Here is a 19,438-nt window from a genome sequence, read left to right as displayed (position 1 = left end):
GATGTTTTCAGGCAGACTGTAGCATTTTTACTTCCTCAGATGAGCCAAATTGGGACTATACTTTGTGGAAAGTTTTTTTAATATAGTATATAGACATTAGTAAGAATCGGAATGTCCACTGACTTATTAGTTTCACAGATGCTTCCATAATACTTAGTGTACCCTTGGGTATGTTAAATTATCATATCCTGACAGCAATCCTGAAACATGCCAGTCTTATAAAGCCATATTTCTGAGAACTAAAGCAAGGTTTCAGCGAACCATCTCTGACATGCCATGTTAATTTCCGTAACTATCATTACTGGAAGTGGTAGTATTTCTAAGGCATGGAGAATCTTGATAAATCTACCAAGTAAAAAAAAAAAGGCAAAATATCTACCTATCACTGGGTTTCCAATTATGAGGTTTGGTTTCTTTCAATCCCAATTGAATCATTTCAAAAATAATGATAAGCATCTTTTTTCTCTTTTCTTGAGTTATAAAATAGCTATTTAGGTGTACAATATATCAAAACACAATAACTTAATTCTATTTTCATTGTGTCTAGTGTTCATATTGTGAATGAAAACCTCATTCTGTCATCTCAGTATATTTACATATACACATGATTTCTGCCTTAAGTAGAAAAGAAACAGCTGACAGATACATAGGTTAATTTCCTTTTTAAAATTGCAGCAAACTGTTCTATGATTCTTTTGTGTGTTTGGGGCTATTTTGTGGAGAAAGAATTTGTCAAGCAACATTTGAGGGACATTGGCCTTTTGTACCCTTTCCTAAATAAACTTAAACAGAAACCTGTCAACTCAAGAATAAAATATTTCTTTGTAAATTCTCACCTGCAAATTATTGATAATGGAAGGAGCACCTTTTTAATCCTTATATCCCCCTACTCCTCAACAGCTTTTAGATTGTAGATAAACTTCCCAGCTCAGTAATTAACTGAGCTCAGTCATCGCACCCCATATCATGTGATTTTTTTTTTTTCAGTAGAATACATTATTAGAGCACTTACACAGCCAGTCTAGCTGCAGCAGCCCAGGCGGCAACAGCAGTGCCATTTTTCACAAAGGAAATGTTGAACAGGAGCCAAATGTTTGGTGGCAGTCTGTTGCTAGGAAATCAAGGTCCTGAGGCGATTAATGACAAAGCAAGCAATAACAAGAAGGCAGAATTACAGATTTAAAAGAGAAAAAAGTGGTTGGTGTTATAATTACCCAAAGAAATCCGCACTCATTAAATTGGCTGTTTTTATGATTGACTTTAATTGGAGGTTAGCTCAGATATTTAGCTCCTTTCCCACCCCTTTAAACACACACAGGCACATAATCTGTAGAACTGCAGACTTGTTTTTCTAAGCATTGAGAGGAGCTTGCCCTGTAATTTGATCCCCACTGACAGATGCATTTTCTATGCTGCCATTTTGAATTAACCTATTGTAGAACAATTTTCTTCAGCCCTGTTGAATAAAACATCTAGTCTGATTACCTCCGATGGATTTGATAGAGTAAAAGAATGTACTTCTCATTGAAGTAGATTGTTTGCATGGACTCTACTGATTTTGAACTCTGCCAGTAAGCACAATCATTTGTAATTAATTTTCGAAGAAATTTGTGGGGAGGAGGTAATGAGAGTCACCCTTTTATAGTTTAATGTTTGGGCATCTGCATCAAAACAGTATTATTCTTACAAGAAAGTGTTATTTTTCCAATAAGATGTTCATATGCATTTGAAAATTTTTTGCGAATCTTCATCTATACTGTTGATAATTTTAGGAATAGAATCTTGTACTTATGTGCTCTAAAATGACCATTCTTCCTCCCCACCAACAGTATTTTAATTATAGGACTCAATATGCTTCAAAGCAACCTATTGTGAAACTGTTTTTAATATATAAAATATTTAATTAAAATGATTTTAAGATCTGCCTGCTTCAATAAATCTTTGGTGTATGTATAAAAAAAGAAAAGAATTCCTTTATTTAAATTTTCTGTGGTTTGATAAAATATATTACCAGAAAATCATTGATCAGTCTTTCATGTACAATACCAGATGAAGCATCACAGTTTATTTACCTTTCAGAAGCCTTAAGAATAAAGTTACATGATGCCACTGCTCTCCAGATTTTTAATCAAACCCTGGAACAAAAGAGCCAAGCACATTCTATCTGACAATACACACAGTGCTAATCAGATGCCAATGCCAAGCTGTCTGCTTTGTTAAATACTTAGCTTCCTAGAGGCAGGAAGACAGCTGCTATAAGTATGATGAAATTTGGTAGTTCAATCTATTTTTACTACCCTTGGGCTGCTAAGATACTGTTAATTTAGACCACCCCAATTGGTACACTTTAGGAAGTTTTTTAAAGAGTTTGTAATTAAAATGATAAAACATGGTTATTACATTGAAAACCTTCTGTACGTTTTACATTTGACAGATACCTACTGAGATAACCCCAGCATGTAATTTACAATGATATAATGGTTGTAATTGCATTTTGGAAAAAAAAAAAAAAAAGAGGAACTATAGGAGACAAGTGCTTCCTTTAGAAGAGGCCAAATATTATTTAAAACGTTAACACCGATACTACCACCAGGGGGAGAAAGCTAAACTTAAAGTCTTTAACTGATGATAATACTGCCAGTAAGTGGATTGTGCTGCTTAGACCCATATAGTTAACCATTATTTCCAGATGATACTGCCTTTGGGGACATGATTCTCAAATTGTATATGAAAACTGTACTGATTTAACAGACTACTTAAATGTAAGTAAAATGGAAACGTCCAAACCTCATTTTTTTTTCTTTTAAGAGGGTGCAAATAAGCAAGCTGAAGATTTTTATTATATTTTTTTAACTGTCAATCTACTTGAGCTATCCTTCTGAAATTGAATTCTTCAGATCTATGATATTGGGTAGCTGTCAGTGTATCTACTAAGATTAAATAGTCACATAATTGATATACCAAATTGAGAAGTCTGTAAGATAATTTTCTAGTTTATTGTCCCTACACTATAGTTGTGGGTTTGTTTTTGTTTTTGTTTTTTTAAATGTTTCTAGTAAACCATTTACAATTCTATCCTAAACATTTGTGTGAGCAAAGCTTACAGGGTCCTTCCTTGGAGAATATTTTCTAAATGTATAAAATAGGTGCTTGGGACTAGAACCCAACTCCCAACCATGAACAATGTCAAAGTTGATCTCATACTCTCACATGTCTTTTCTCCAGTCTAGAACTCTGAAGTGATAGACAATAAGCACTCAACCATAACTTTTAAGCATTGACTCTCCTCACAGTTTTAGGTTTTATTTTGTGAAGAATCATGAGATTTAATTTTTACACTCTGATTTTTAATCATTGAGATGTTAAAATTACAAGTGATGGGGAAAGAAAATCATTAACTACAAAGAAGACACAGGTTAATTTTTGGGGTGATAGAACTGTTCTTGTATGGTACTATAGTGGTGGGTACGTGATTCTGTGCATTTGTTAAAGCCCATAGAACTGTACATCACAAGGAGTTAACTTGCAAATGCTTTTAATGTTGGGAATCCTAGGATTAGTGCAGACTTTGACAAATGAATCAATCTGTGTTACAAATATATGACATCACCTCACTGAAGGGGTGTAGAAAAAAGGAGCTGACCTAAGTAACTTTGGAAAATGGTGTCTTGACTGGAAAATGTTAAGTTAAATACAGAGGAACACTATAGAAACACTGTATTCTACTGGGCAGATTTGTTTCTTATAGGAGTATGAGTTTTAATAATTCTGAGCCCACTTTGCATATATACTGGGGTTGGATAAATATCTAAATAAATGATGGATGGTAGGATTCAGGTTTCTCACTGTCAGAGAGGGATGTTACAGATAAACAAGATAAGCCAGGAGGGAAGGCTAAAATAAACCCTGTGGTACTGAGTTAGAGTTGGAGATAATAGTGTGAATTCATGTTCAGCTTAATATGTATAAATGGGTAGATGCAGAAATAATTACAGGTACATGTGTACACATGGGTTAGTGTACATACATATATTTCCTAGCTCTGTCAACTGAGAAGGCTTAGAAGCAATGATACCTCAATAGCAACAGACACACCCAGCACCCAGATCTGGGTTTGAAAATACTATTCTCCCACTAAAAGGATCCAGGGTTCCTTGGAGAAATGGCTGATTCTAGGACAGGGAAAATGAACTTGTAGTATCTTGTATTCTTCCGTGAAACTCATAGCCCTGATCTAATCATGAGAGCATCAGACAAATCCAAACTGATGGAAATTCTACAAAATACCAGACAGTACTCCTCAGAACTCTAAAGGTTATAAAAAATAAGGAAAGACTAAGAACTTGTCACTGATAAGAGGAGACTAAAGAGATATGACAGCTAAGTACAAAGTGGTTTCCTGGATTGGAACCAGAACAAAAAAGGACATTAGTGTAAAAACTGGTGAAATCTGAATTAGGTCTGCACTTTAGTTAATAGTAATACACCAAAGTTGACTACTTAGTTTGGACAAATGTGCCATGGTAATGGAAGATGTTAACATTAGGGCAAACTGAATGAAGGGCATATGCAAACTCTATTACGTTTGGAGTTTTTCTATAAATATAAAATTATTCCCCAATAAAACTTTATTTAAAAATTTAAAACCTGGGGACTTCCCTGGTGGCGTGTTGGTTTATAATCTGCCTGCCAACGCAGGGGACATGGGTTCAAGCCCTGGTCCGGGAAGATCCCACATGCCGCAGAGCAACTAAGGCCATGCGCCACAACTACTGAGCCTGTGCTCTAGAGCCCGTGAGCCACAACTACTGAGCCCGTGTGCCACAACTACTAAAGCCTGAGCGCCTAGAGCCTGGGCTTCGCAACAAGAGAGGCCACCACAGTGAGAAGCCCGCACACGGCATCAAAGAGTAGCCCTCGCTCTCCACAGATAGAGAAAGCCTGTGGGCAGCAACTAAGACCCAATGCAGCCAAAAATATATAAATTAATAAATAATTTAAAAACCTGTGTACCCACCACCCGTCTTAAGAAACAGAACATTACCAGTATCTTTGAATCTCTATGTGATCCTTAAGATCCCATGTCTCTTTCCACCCCCAATGTAACCATTATCTTGAATTTTATGAATATTATTCCCATGTTTTTCTTTATAGATTAACCACCTATGTATCCCTAATCATTCTATCACATCCCTTAACCTTTTAACATAATTTGTCTTCTTTGCTACTTTCTGGATAATTTCTTCAGATCTATATTCTGATGTTTCTAATTGTGTCTTCAGTAGTGTCTAATATTCTTTTATGCCTGTCCATTGAGTTTTAATATCCATTACCTTATTTTTCACTTTCATTTCTTTCAGATGTGCTTCTTGTTTCATCATTTTGATAAACTCTGACTCCTTTCTTCTGTTTCTAATCCTTTCATTTCTTTACATACATTAATCTTATTTTCTATTTTGTGCCTAGCCTAATAGTTAAAACTTTTGCAGTTCTGATTTTGTTGTCTATTGGTTCTGCTGGCTCTTATTCAGGCTCCCTTATGTTTTGTTTGTGAGCTGATATTCATTATTTGTAGTAATTTTGAGGCTGAGATGAAGATACATTTCCTGAGAGAGGATTTGCATGGGAATCTGCCAAAAGCCTGGGGATACTGGTGGCCTGGGAATGCATTCAAATAAATTTTAGGCTTAAAGTTTTGTGGGCTGCATAGGTAACATGAGTTGTAGACCCATAAACTTTCATGAGGGTGGGCTTGTGATTAAATTTTCAGGGAAGATATTTTTACCTCCACCTAGCATCAAGTTTGAAACAGGGGAATTTCCTTGTGATTCTTTCTTTAGGAAAGGCATACTTCTGTTTCACTCTTACACTAAGTGTGCAGCTCTTCAGAGTTCCAGCTTTATGTGGAGATCTCTATAGACTCCCGATCTTTGATATACCTAGGATTTCTCTCCTAAACCTTGGGCTTGGTAGTGTGCTGGTAAATACTTTGAAACTTGCTCTCTAGAGGGAAAAAAAGTCCTGATATTTAATATTTTCTAATTTTATATTACGGCTGATTTCAAGCTACCAGTGTGAAGTCATTGAACATGAATTTGGAAAAGATATGTATAGTTTGCTTTCACAAGCCGTTTTCAGCACACTACTGGCAGCTCTATACATGGCTGTGAAATCTAAAGCTCAGTTCACGGGATTTGGCATGTCCCCAGAATGAAAGACATTTGAGTATTTGCTTATCTCCCTGGATTTCCATTTTTACTTTGTTTTAGCTTTCTGAGTATTCTGTGTTAACCTAGCAATGCATTTCAAAACAAAAAAGATTCTTTTTTTTGTTGTTGTTAACTCATCATTTGTTGTTGTTTTCAGCAAAAGGGCTATGTTATGGTAACTGAGTCAGCTTGACTACCAAAAATAGAACTCCTCCTTCTAACAATATAATTTATTTTTTATTTTTCTATTATAAATATAATACATGATGATTACATTAAACTTGAGACATGTAAAAAAGTATAGAGAAGAATATTAAAATCCCCCATAATCCCATCACACATTTATTTTTTGTGCATACATTTGTCCCTTTGAGTTTTTATATAATTTATATCATACTGTATCTACTGTTTCATAATATGATTTTTGTTTCTTAATATTTAATGAATGTTTGCTCATCATTAAATATTCTTCCACAAGACCCCCACACCCCATTACACATGAGAATAAAGAAAAACATCTGCACAGATAGGAATTAGTTTAATCCAGGAATCCAATCCTTATGGCATATTAAAATAATTTGCTAAGGTTATTTATTGCAGCATTTATAATTTAAAAATATTAGAATCTATATAAATGACCAATCATAGGAGATTTGTTGAATAAACTATGGTACAAACACACTATAGAGTACTATGCAGCTTTTTTATAAGCAGATGTGGATTGATTTCCAGGAAGTATGACGCAAAAAGAAAGCACAAAAGAACATATATAGTGTTACCTTTTGTGTAAGAAAAAGGGAAAATAAGACATGCATATATGCAGGAAGGGTAAAGTAGAAAACAATAAAATCAGTAACCTATATGTGGCAGAAAGAGTGATGGAAGAGATGTGGGTGAGCATGACACTTCTTGGAGTTTATTTTTTTGGTATAGTTTCAAATTTTGATAGCATGTTAATACCCTGCCTATTCAATGGTTAAAGGAAAATGAATGACATCGGTAGGATAGGGGATGTAAAATTGTAAGCATACTAAAACAAATGAACTTAATTGTTTATCGAAAGTCAAATGAATACTGTATACCGAAGGATAAAGAAGAAAGAAGGGAGGACTCAGCCAAGTAATTTATGAGCACAATATTGGATTATATGTCCTCAGTTTGGGGCAGAGTGGGAGAGGAGAAAAGTATTGCATACAGATTCTGAACTTTTTTTATTAAGGTTTGTTTATTTTGGTGGTATGGGCAAACTAATGCTGAACCTATTTTGAGCAAATGAGTAATTGACTTAATATTGTTTGGATCCTGTGTTATCACTGTGGAAAAATGGACACACAAATATAGAATGAGAGAAGACAGAAAAGAATGCTGTGAGAATGGATTGGATTAGAGGTATCTGTGTAAATATATACATTCCTGTGTATAAGTGATTTATGTGTGTGTGTACCTGTATATGTGTGTGTTTTTATGTGAATATATATGCATTTATTTCCTAGCTCTCTTGACAAATGGGCAAAAGAGCAAAGTCGCTCAAGTATAATGACACAGCTAGCACTATTTCCCACTCTATTGGTTTCCTAGGGCTGCTGTAACAAATTACCAGAAACTTAAAACAACAGAAATTTATTCTGTCACAGTTCAGGAGTCCAGACATTTGAAATCAAGGTGTTGACAGGGTTGGTTAATTCTTGATCTTGGAGAGACAAAGGGGAAATCTGTCCCATGCCTCTCTCCTAACTTCTAGTGGTTGCCTGCAATTCTTGAAGTTCCTTGGCCTGTGGCAACATAACTCTAGTCTCTGCCTCCATTGTCACATGCATTTTCCATGTGTCCATGTCCAGATTTCCCTCTTCTTATAAGGACATCAGTCATTGGATTAGGGCCCACACAGTGTGATCTCATCTTGGTATGTCTGCAAAAACTCTATTTCCAAGTAAGCCTGCATTCACAAGTAATACCAGCAGTTAGGCCTTAAACATATCTTTTTTGTGGAACACAATTCAAGCCATAGCACCACTAAAAGGAACCAGGACTCCATGTTGAAATGGCAGGTTCCAGGTCTAGGGCCAAGTACATACAAGGTGAACATCTTGTAATGTCACAAAGGAAGTGCTCAAAACAATGATGGAGGGTTTATCTTAATTATATAGGAGATAGCTTGAAGGTATCCATCCCATTGGCGAAATCTGGGACTGTTTGAGCATCAATATAATTAAATACAGTAATGAATTATAAACCACTGGGAAAAAAAGAGTTTTATGAGATTATGCCAATCATAGGTGGAAAGGAGGAAGAAAAAGGAAGGAAAGAAGAAAAAGGAAGGCATCTTGCCAACAGTAGAAAGCTTAAAGTTGAATGGCAAATGTGAAAGTTGTGGTGGAGTTGGAGAAAAACAAAAATGAAAACAAACCTGATATTATTTTTGGGTAAAGATTAGATCAGGCAAAAATCATCAGTAGATACAACATCTAAGAGGATGGGTTGATGAGGAGCAAGATGTTTGCATAGTCTTAAAGTGGCTCCCCAAAGAATGTTTATTAGTTGTAGGGGCAAAAAGAAATAGCAGTAATGCATTGGATATGTCAAGCTCTAGTGATCAAAATTATCACCAGTGAGGGTCGGATGGCCATTGTGTGCCTACTGATGAGGTTCTCTGAGGAGGACACAACATCACCTATGCAATATTCTGGCTTAGAATGCATAATCTCAACTTAATCACAAGGATATATTAGAAAAATACACTCAAATAGAGAAGGAATACTAGCAAGTGCAAATAAATAAGGCAAATGAAGTAAAAATGTTAACAGAGGAATCTGGGTAAAAGGCACATGTATATGGGTGTTCCTGTACAATTTTTATTTTTGGAACTTTTTTACACTTGAAATTATTTCCAATCAAAAATTTAGGTAAATTATTCTTTAGTAACAGAGGAGAAATTGAGGAGAAAATTTTAAAGTGGACTCAGATAGTGGAGAGTCCCAAATGTCACTTAGCCAACCTTCTAAGTGAATATTATTCAAACTATTCAATTAGGAAACTGATTTTGGTGTAATTGTGAAATGTCTTATTATACTGACTTTATGCTTCTTACAGCATTAAATTATGTTACCTAGAATCACCTTGAGATTTAACATGATAGCAGTTTAATATGTGGTTATATGTATAGTTAATATATATTATATATATATATATATATATAGTTTAGAGTTAATATATAATTACACAGTCATCTCCCAGTATCTGTGGGGAATCGGTTCAGGAGCCACGTTCCCCCACCAAGGATACCAAAATACTTGGATGCTAAAATCTCTTACATAAAATGGTGTGGTACAATCAGCCCTCCATATCAAGGTATTTCTGTATCCACAGATACAGAAGGCTGGCTATATAGTTAATATATGCTTGTACTGTAACTTGAAACAAAATATCTTAATTCTTTCCATTAATTCTGATCAATTTTTATATGCATAAAAGAGATTGTTAGAATTATTTGAAGAAACCTGCAAATTCTTAAGACAAGTGGCCTTATTAACCACAGTTCATATCTGTAGTAGATACAGAGAAGAAAGATTAAAAATATACCCATCAGCTCTTTCAATCAAGTTGGATATAATATGAATGGATTTTAAGCCAAGAAAGTTTTCATGAGAAGGGAAGAAGGAGAAACTCTAATACAGAGGAAAATTTTTGTGGTCATCCATAATCAGTTATACAAATATAAAAACAAAGTTTGACAGGTGATATTCTCAAACTTGGAGATTCAGAAGAGTGAATTTATCAGTGCACTAGAAGCAAATACGTCTCTCAGGAGCATTCATTTGTTCAAGTGCTTATCATGTGCTAGACAGTGTTTTAGGCACTTAGAACATAGTTGAGAATAAGGGTTGTATTTATAATGGACAATATAACAGAAAATATTCTCTGAAGAATTGTTAATAATAAATCATATTTGTGTAGCACTTACTCTGTGCCACATACCGTTCTAAGATCTTTACATATATTAATTAATTTACCTCAAATAACCTTATGAGTATAGGTACTGTTATCACCTCCATTTAATAGTTGAAGAAACAGAAGCATGGAGATGTTAATTAACTTGCTCCAGGTCTCACAGCTAGTAAGTGACTAACCCAGGATTTGAACACATCGTGTAGGCTCCTGTGTCCAAGCCCTTTTTTTAAATAAAACTTTTGTTTTGAAATCACTGAAGATTCACGTCATCGTAAGAAGTAATACAGAGAGATCTCATATACCCTTTACACAGTTTCCCAAAGTTAATCTCTTATAAAACTATAGTACAATTTCACAACCATCGTAATGACAGTGATATAATTCAGATACCAAACATATCCATCACGAGAATCTCTCATTAAGAATGCTCAACATCATTAATCATTAGAGAAATGCAAATCAAAACTACAATGAGATATCATCTCATACCGGTCAGAATGGCCATCATCAAAAAATCTACAAACAATAAATGCTGGAGAGGGTGTGGAGAAAAGGGAACCCTCTTGCACTGTTGGTGAGAATGTAAATTGATACAGCCACTATGGAGAACAGTATGGAGGTTCCTTAAAAAACTAAAAGTAGAACTACCATACGACCCAGCAATCCCACTACTGGGCATATACCCTGAGAAAACCATAATTCAAGAGGAGTCATGTACCACAGTGTTCACTGCAGCTCTATTTACAATAGCCAGGACATGGAAGCAACCTAAGTGTCCATCAACAGATGAATGGATAAAGAAGATGTGGCACATACATACAATGGAATATTACTCAGCCATAAAAAGAAACAAAATTGAGTTATTTGTAGTGAGGTGGATGGACCTAGAGTCTGTCATACAGAGTGAAGTAAGTCAGAAAGAGAAAAACAAATACCGTATGCTAACACATATATATAGAATCTAAAAAAAAAAAAAATGGCCATGAGGAACCTAGGGGCAAGACGGGAATAAAGACACAGACCTACTAGAGAATGGACTTGAGGATATGGGGAGGGGTAAGGGTAAGCTGGGACAAAGTGAGAGAGTGGCATGGACATATATACACTACCAAACATAAAATAGATAGCTAGTGGGAAGCAGCTGCATAGCACAGGGAGATCAGCTCGGTGCTTTGTGACCACCTAGAGGGGTGGGATAGGGAGGGTGGGAGGGAGGGAGATGGAAGAGGGAAGAGATATGGGAACATATGTATATGTATAACTGATTCACTTTGCTATAAAGAAGAAACTAACACACCATTGTAAAGCAATTATACTCCAATAAAAATGTTAAAAATAATAATAATACAATAAAAAAAGAATCTCTCATTGTCTTAGTTCAGGCTACTATATTAAAATGCCACAGACTGGGTGGCTTAAACAATAGGAATTTATTTCTCACAATTCTGGAGGCTGGGAAGTCCAAGATCAGGGTGACAGCATAGTATGGTTGAGTTTTGATGAAGACCTTTTTCCTGACTTGCAGATGGCCACCTTCTTGCTGTAGCCTTACATGGTGGAGAGAAAGGACTGTCTCTCTTGTCTGTTCTTATAAAGGCACTAATCCTATTCATGAGGCTTCCACCCTCATGATCTAATAGCCTTGAAAGGCCTCACCTCAAAAACATCACACTGGGGATTAGGGCTTCAACATACGAATTGGGGGGGGGGACACAGACATTCAGTACCTAGCACTTATGTTGCCCCTTTATAGCTACACTCGCTTACCTTCTGCCCCACCCTCTTAACCCTGGCAACCACTAGTCTTTTCTCTATAATTCTGTCATTTCAAGAATGTATAAATGGAATCATACAGTATTTCACTTTTGAGATTGGCTTTTTTCACTCAGCATAATCCTGTGGAGAATCATCCAGATTCTTGCATATATTAGTGGTTCATTCTCTTCTTTTAAAAATAGTATTCCATGGTATGGAAGTGCCACAGTTTGTTTGTTCACTCATTGAAGGACCTGTAGGTTGTTTCTAGTTTGGGGCTATTACAAACAAGTTGTTATAAACATTAGTTTTTATTTGTTTTTATTTTTCTGAGCTGCTTTTAAGCTTTATCCATCCCATTTTACCATCTCTCAATAAATTGAATAGAGAATGACTTGCTGGTAAGGTGACATTGAAAAGAAGCCTGAGGAATTAAGGGGAAATGCCATGTAGCTCTCTGAGGAAAGCACATTTCAAGCAGGCGGAAGCAGTGAAGAGGCCTTGACGGGGGAATATGCCTTTGTATTTGCAACACAGCAAAGGAGGACAGTGAGACACGCTGCAAGGAGAATGGAAGGAGATGAACTCTGAAAGGCAGCTGTGAGTTAGATCTCTAAGATACATAAGGTTTAAAATTTTTCCAAAGTGAGACAGGCAACTATTGAAGAGCTTGAGTAAAGGAGTGGCATATTCTGTATTATATTTTTAAATCACTGTAGCTCCTTGAAAGAAAATAGATGGTACTTACGCCAGGGAGAACAATTAGGGGGCTGTTACAATAGAACTTGCAAATACATGATGGTGGCTTACACTAGTGGTGGAGATGTTTAAGATGGGTCAGATTCTGGATATATATTTTTTTATATAAATTTATATGTATATATATATATATATTTTTTTGGCTGCGTTGGGTCTTCGTTGCTACGCGCGGGCTTTCTCTAGTTGTGAGAAGGGGCTACTCTTCTTTGCGGTGCTCAGGTTTTTCATTGCAGTGGCTTCTCTTGTTGCGGATCACGGGCTCTAGGCACACAGACTTCAGTAGTTGTGGCACACGGGCTCAGTAGTTGTGGCTCGCAGGCTCTAGAGCGCAGGCTCAGTAGTTGTGGCACATGGGCTTAGTTGCTCCATGGCATGTGGGATCTTCCCGGACCAGGGCTCGAACCTGTGTCCCCGGCATTATTAGCAGGCGGATTCTTAACCGCTGCACCACCAGGGAAGTCCTGGATATATTTTTGATAGGCTGATTGTTGGATAAGAGAAAGAGAGGTGACAGGGATGATTCAGTTTACCAAGTTCAAAGTGATATGTGAAAACCAATAGATCACCTTATTCTTTTACAGTAGGAAACATAATTATCAAATTGCCCAGATATTTGTGTTTGCTTAATCTGTACATTCTCTAACCATGGATAAGTTTGCATTGGAAGTTAATATTTTGTCTCTGATGACGTAGAGTCAGAGGAAGGAGACTTCAATAAATTCATCTTCAGTAGCACATGAATGTGACACATTTATCTCATCAATAGTGACCTAAAAAATTAAAGTTCATTGACCTCACTTCCTGAGCTCTTAATAGGTAGTATTAACATTCGCCTTTCCCTTTCTTTCATAACCTATCAACACTAACATAACTCCTAACTTCAACATAGTCTTTCTCTAGATCTGTTCATATATTTAGATAGGCCATATTGCCTATCTCATCCTACTTTGTTGATTTATGGTTGACTAAAAGGCAGTATGAATATTTCTTATTTACATGTTATTGAGGAATGTCTCACACTGCATCATTGTACTGGCAACAGTGATAAAATGGCTAGACTTTTTTTTCATTTGGATAAATTTAGTATTGCAGTTAGTATTATTGAAACTTTGTTTAGCAATATATCATTTATCCAGAATTGTCAAGGACAGCAGTGAATCTTAACAAACAAACAAAATATTGAGTGAGACCTTCTCTAGATTTTTTCTTTCAGTTAAAGATGTAGCTGTATAAATTCATGGCCTTCTTTATTTATCAATTCTATGAATATAATTGTTTTTCTCCATGTCTCAAGATTGTGATATACAATATCTGTTATTATATTGATCTGTTCTATGGTACATTTATTTGCTTTTAAGTGGCTCCAAACTGCTATGTATTTTGAGTATATATAGATACTTTGTAATAATTCTACCACTTCTGGAGCTGGTAATGTATCATCCTTAACCAAACTCCTTTTAGTATTTATAATTTTTTAGGGTGTGAAAAATCTAATTAGGTAGGTGGCATTTTTAAAGAAGAGTAAATAAATCCAGTACTAAATATTTAAGTATTTAAATACTCTGGGAACTTTTCTGCTTCCTGATTCTCTGTACTCTACATTTCTGAGGTTTCCTTTCATTACGTGTAAGGCTTTACAAGGTAACTCAGCAATAGCTCCATGTATCATTTAGTTGGAAGTCCTTTGGTTCAGTGGAAGCAAATACTGCCCATTATAAGCAACCCGACAAAGAATTATTCTGTTGATGAGAAAATTAGCAAATTGTATCATCCGTAATTGTTTATACTGCCAACAGTGTATCGGAAATGTCATAATCTCATTTCATTAAGAAATTTACATACACACAGATTTTAGAGTACTCATTCATGATGAAAGTCTACTTGCACCCTGTTTGTGTTTGGAAACATTCAATAGCCAGGCTTGAATTTAAAAATTTAATTGAATGCTTAAAGAATTACAAGTGTTCCTTTCCTTAGCTCTAATGCTAACCAGAGTGCTTTTCTAAACTGCTGAGAATGGACTGAAGATTCTGCTGAGGGCTGTAGATACTTATCTGCCTAATTGAGCCATCATTTGTTGACATGAGGAAAAAAACACGTGACCTGCTTTAATGCATCTCTCAGTAACAGCAGGAGGCTAGAATGTGGTTCATCTAAGAGTAAAACCAGCAGCAGTGTTACTAGACATGGGAAAATAGCATTGGTTATGGAGTGGTTTTAGTAAAAGAAGAATAGTAATATAAAAGCATATAATCATAAACAGTATAGAGAGTGATTTTTTAATTTTCAAAGTTATTTTGAATCCAGATATTTTAATCATTTAAGTTAGTTATTCATTCATTAACTATTTACTGATGTTTACACTTGCTAGGTATGTTAAGGGAATTGTTGACTTGTCAGAATGATTTGTATAAGTTAGTGGTAAAATTTGAAATTGGTGCTATATCACAGTGTGCTAAACCAATGAAATAGTATTGAAAGTTTTTGAGTAGATAGGGAAGTAGTTGGATCAAAATTTTGCTGGCTACATTAACCTGACCTGGAGTGAGAGACATTGGTTACAAGGACGTTAATCAGCAAAGTGTTACTTTAGTGGAGGTCAGGTCAAGAGAGTATAAGAACCTTAACTAAGATACCAGTAAGAAAGCAGGAGATAATATAAAAGCCTTTGGAAAAGAATGTGTGTGGTACACTAAAACAAGTTAGAGATTACCCTCTTGAATGACTTGAGGGAATCGTGGCTCCATTAGTAAATCCAGAGGGAGAAATGATTTTCTAGATACACAGTAAGTTTGATTTAGGACATGTTGAATTAGAAATACCAATGAGATACCCATAAGTAATATAAATGCAACTATGGTTCTTGGGAAGTGAGTTGGAGCTAAAGGTGCAGCTATGGGAGTCAGCCATAATGATGGATTTGGTAAAGCTTCTAGAGTATTGAGATTATCAAGAGAAAGAATATAGAAGAAGAATACCAAAAGCAGTACTTTGAAAAGTGCTTCCTAATTGGTGAATGAAGAAATTAAAACTAAGAAGGCAGAGAAAAATGGTTCTGAAAGATAAGAGTTCATCACTGAGTAAACCAAATTACAGACTTTGATTATACCACTGGTGACAGTTTAAAATTAAAAAATCACTAGAGCAGAGTGTAGTTTGGGAAACATTTGATCCCAGTCTGCAGTGAATTAAATACAGAAATCAAGAGTAATTATTTAGAAACTTTTTAGCAAGGTTATGTTGCTAAATGTCAGTTCAATTCCTCATTGAATAGGGAATGGACAACTTCAAATGTTGGGAAACATTGTGGTGAGTTTCCTGTAGTACAGTCTCTAAACGAGTCACGTATAGTGGTGCTATATATGGGTTCATGCTGCAGTGGGTTAAAAAACCCAACTTGTCTTTCACTACAGAGACTTTGAGATGTACTACACCAAAGAGATGGTGATAGTAGGCAGATTCCATAGAGTTAAAGGGTGTTGGATGAGAAGAAGGGTTTGTTTAAAGACTTATATAAGAGGTCTGAGTTTGTATATTGTCTGAAGAAGATATGATAGAAGTCTGATGATGCAGTATGGAAGAATGATAACTAATAGATGATATGAGATGAAAGGCATATAGATGAAGACTTTATTGTTGGGGGAAAATTTACACTTAATATTTTGTGTGTTGTTTTTATTAGATGTTTATTTTGGTCCTTATAGGAATCCAGTGAGTTAGGTGGAGTATAATTGGTATAATTCATTCCCTTTTTCATGGAAGGAAATTGAGGAAAAATAAAAAATTTAAGTGCCTTGTCCATGATCACATGGTTAAAGAATGGAAATATTTTGATGCCTAGTTCTATACTAATAACTACTATCATGTCTGAAAGTAAGAACAAAAAAGATATTTGAAGAAATAATGGCTGAAAACTTCTTAAATTTATTGAAAAACATTGATCAACATGTCTTAGAGTCTCACTGAATGCCAAGTAGGATAAATGCAAAGAGTAGATAAATGTAAAGACACACAATAGTCAAAATGTTGAAAAACAATCACAAAAAGGAAATTGTGAAAGCAGCAAGGAAAAAGAAAGTCATCACATAAAAGGGAGCACCAATAAGATTTTAAGCTGGCTTTTCATCAGAATCAATGGAGACCAGAATGCAGCAAGATGACATATTTAAAGTGCTGAAAGAAAAAAATTATCAACAAATCATCTTCTGTCCAGCAGAAATACCTCAGAAATAAAGGCAAAATAAAGACTTCCCTAGATAAGCAAATCCAAGAGCATTTGTTGCTAGCAGCTCTATCTGCCTTACAAGAAATACTAAAGAAATTTCTTCAAGGTGAAAGTGACAACAGAGAGTAATTCAAATTTATACACACTAGAACAAAGAGCACCAATAAAGGTATTATGTAAGTAATTATTATAAAAGACAATGTAATTGCATACTTTTTTTCTCTTAACTCATTTAAAAACAAATGCATACAACAATATGTATGTAATGTATTGTTAGCCCTGTAACATATCAGAATGTAATATATATGACGATAACAGCACAGAGGGGGTGAGTGGCAACAAAGCAGTGTTGAAGTAAGAAAATGATACCAGATGGTAACCGAAATCCACAGGAAGAAATGAAGAAAACCAAAATGGTAAATAAGAAGGTCAATATAACAAACGCCATAAATATATACTTGCTCTCCTTTCTTCTCTAAGAGACATAAAATTATATAAAGTAATACATATAAAAATGTATTGTTGGGTTTGTCACATACATATAGGCTTAATATGTAATAATAACACAAGAGAGGAGGGAATAGAGCTATATAGAAATAAAGTTTCTATATCTTACTAGAATTAAGTTAATATGAATCTGATGTCGATGTAGTTAAGATGTATATTGTAAGCCTTCGGACAACCAATGAGAAAATCACAAAAATTATAGTTAAAAATCATTAAAAGACCCATATAGGGCTTCCCTGGTGGCACAGTTGTTGAGAGTCCGCCTGCCAATGCAGGGGACACGGGTTCATGCCCTGGTCCAGGAAGGTCCCACATGCCGCGGAGCGGCTGTGCCGTGAGCCATGGCCGCTGAGCCTGCGCGTCCGGAGCCTGTGCTCCGCAACGAGAGAGGCCACAATAGTGAGAGGCCCGCATACCGCAAAAAAAAAAAAAAAAAAGAAGACCCGTATAAATATGTTCAATTGATTTTTGACAAAAGTACAAAATCAATTCAATGGAGGAAGGAGAGTCTTTTCAAAACATTGCTTCAGGAATAGGACATTCATAGGCCAAACAAATGAGCCTTATACAGAAATCCTCATACCTTATACAAAAATCAAATCAGAATGGGTCACAGACTTAAATATAAAATGTAAACTATAAAAGTTTTAGAAAACAAGTGGGTGACAATCTTCTTGATCTAGGGCTAAGCAAATTTCTATTCTACATTGTACTAGAAGTTCTAGTCAAAGCAATTAAGGAGGAAAAATAAAGGACATCTAGAACAGAAAGTAAAGCTATCTGCTATAGGTTACTTGTGTCCCTCCAAAATTCATGTGTTGAATGTTAATAATATAATCCCCAATGGTATAGTATTCAGAGGTATGGTTTTTGAGAGGTGATTGGGTCTTAAGGACAGAACCCTCATGAGTGTTATTAGTGCACTTAAAAAAGAGGCCCCAGAGGGATCCCTTGCCCCTTCTGCCATGTAAGGACACAGCAAAAAGATGGCCATCTATGAAACAGGAAACAGGCCCTCACCAAACACTTATTGGTCTTCCCAGACTCCAGAAATGTGCGAAAGAAATTTCTGTTTTTTACAAGCCACTCAGTCTATGGTATTTTTGTTATAGCAGTCTGAATGGACTAAGACATTCTATTCGCAGATAATATGATTTTGCATATAGACGATCTTAAAACTTCCACTAAGGAAAAGAAAAAAATGAGGGTAGGGATATGATAAACATAAGTACAGAAAGTAATGAAATAGAAAATTAGATAAATCTAAAACCTGGCTTTTATAAAAAGAGTAATCAAAATAGATAATATTAATTATCTGATAATATTAATCAAGTGAAAAAAGGAAAAGCACATTAGCAATGTTAGAAATGAAAGTGATGTTTAATCAGTAAAAAGAAGAAAAAATTGGGGCCAATATATTTAAAAGTTTGACACATTCTGATATTTTCTCATTTATTCATATATTATCTTCACTTAATCTTACCTATACTCATGGCTATAAATACCATTCGTAGAGTGATGATTTCCAAATGTATTTTTTAGTGCATATCTCTTTTCTAATCTCCCACTGGTTACTTGATTATATGCAAACAGAAGTCTTGAAGTACACTGTTGATCTTGTTTCTCTCTCGCATCTATTGATATTACATCTCTGTACGTGGTATCACTGTAGGGTTTTGCTCAAGGCTCTCTGGCCAAACCCTAAGAGTCATCCTTGATTATCCCCTTTCCTTCAGGAAGTATCTATCTTTAAAGTTTATCTGGAATCCAGCTATTTTTCTTTTATCTGCAATTACCTTTCTATTATAAGACATCAGTATTTTACTCTAGGCCTACTTCAATAACTGGTCTCCTTACTTTTTCCTGTTAACTCTTTCCAAACCATTCTCCACAGAATAATAGGAATTATCTTTTTTTTTTGATTTCTTTTTTTTTATTTTTTATTAGTTTCTGCTTTATAACAAAGTGAATCAGTCATACATATACATCTGTTCCCACATCCCTTCCCTCTTGCGTCTCCCTCCCTCCCACCCTC

The 19,438-nt window shown here is 35.4% G+C and overlaps 1 protein-coding gene across 3 annotated transcripts in view; it reads left to right on the top strand.

Annotated features, from left to right (window-relative positions):
• Positions 1-19,438, top strand: part of ADK (adenosine kinase) — a 514,633-nt gene that overhangs the window by 280,353 nt on the left and 214,842 nt on the right. The window lies entirely within an intron of this gene.

This window comes from Mesoplodon densirostris, chromosome 1, assembly GCF_025265405.1.
Source record: "Mesoplodon densirostris isolate mMesDen1 chromosome 1, mMesDen1 primary haplotype, whole genome shotgun sequence".
Taxonomy (NCBI): domain Eukaryota; kingdom Metazoa; phylum Chordata; class Mammalia; order Artiodactyla; family Ziphiidae; genus Mesoplodon; species Mesoplodon densirostris.
Note: the sequence above shows the minus strand (reverse complement) of the source record. Positions and strands in the feature narration are given on the sequence as shown.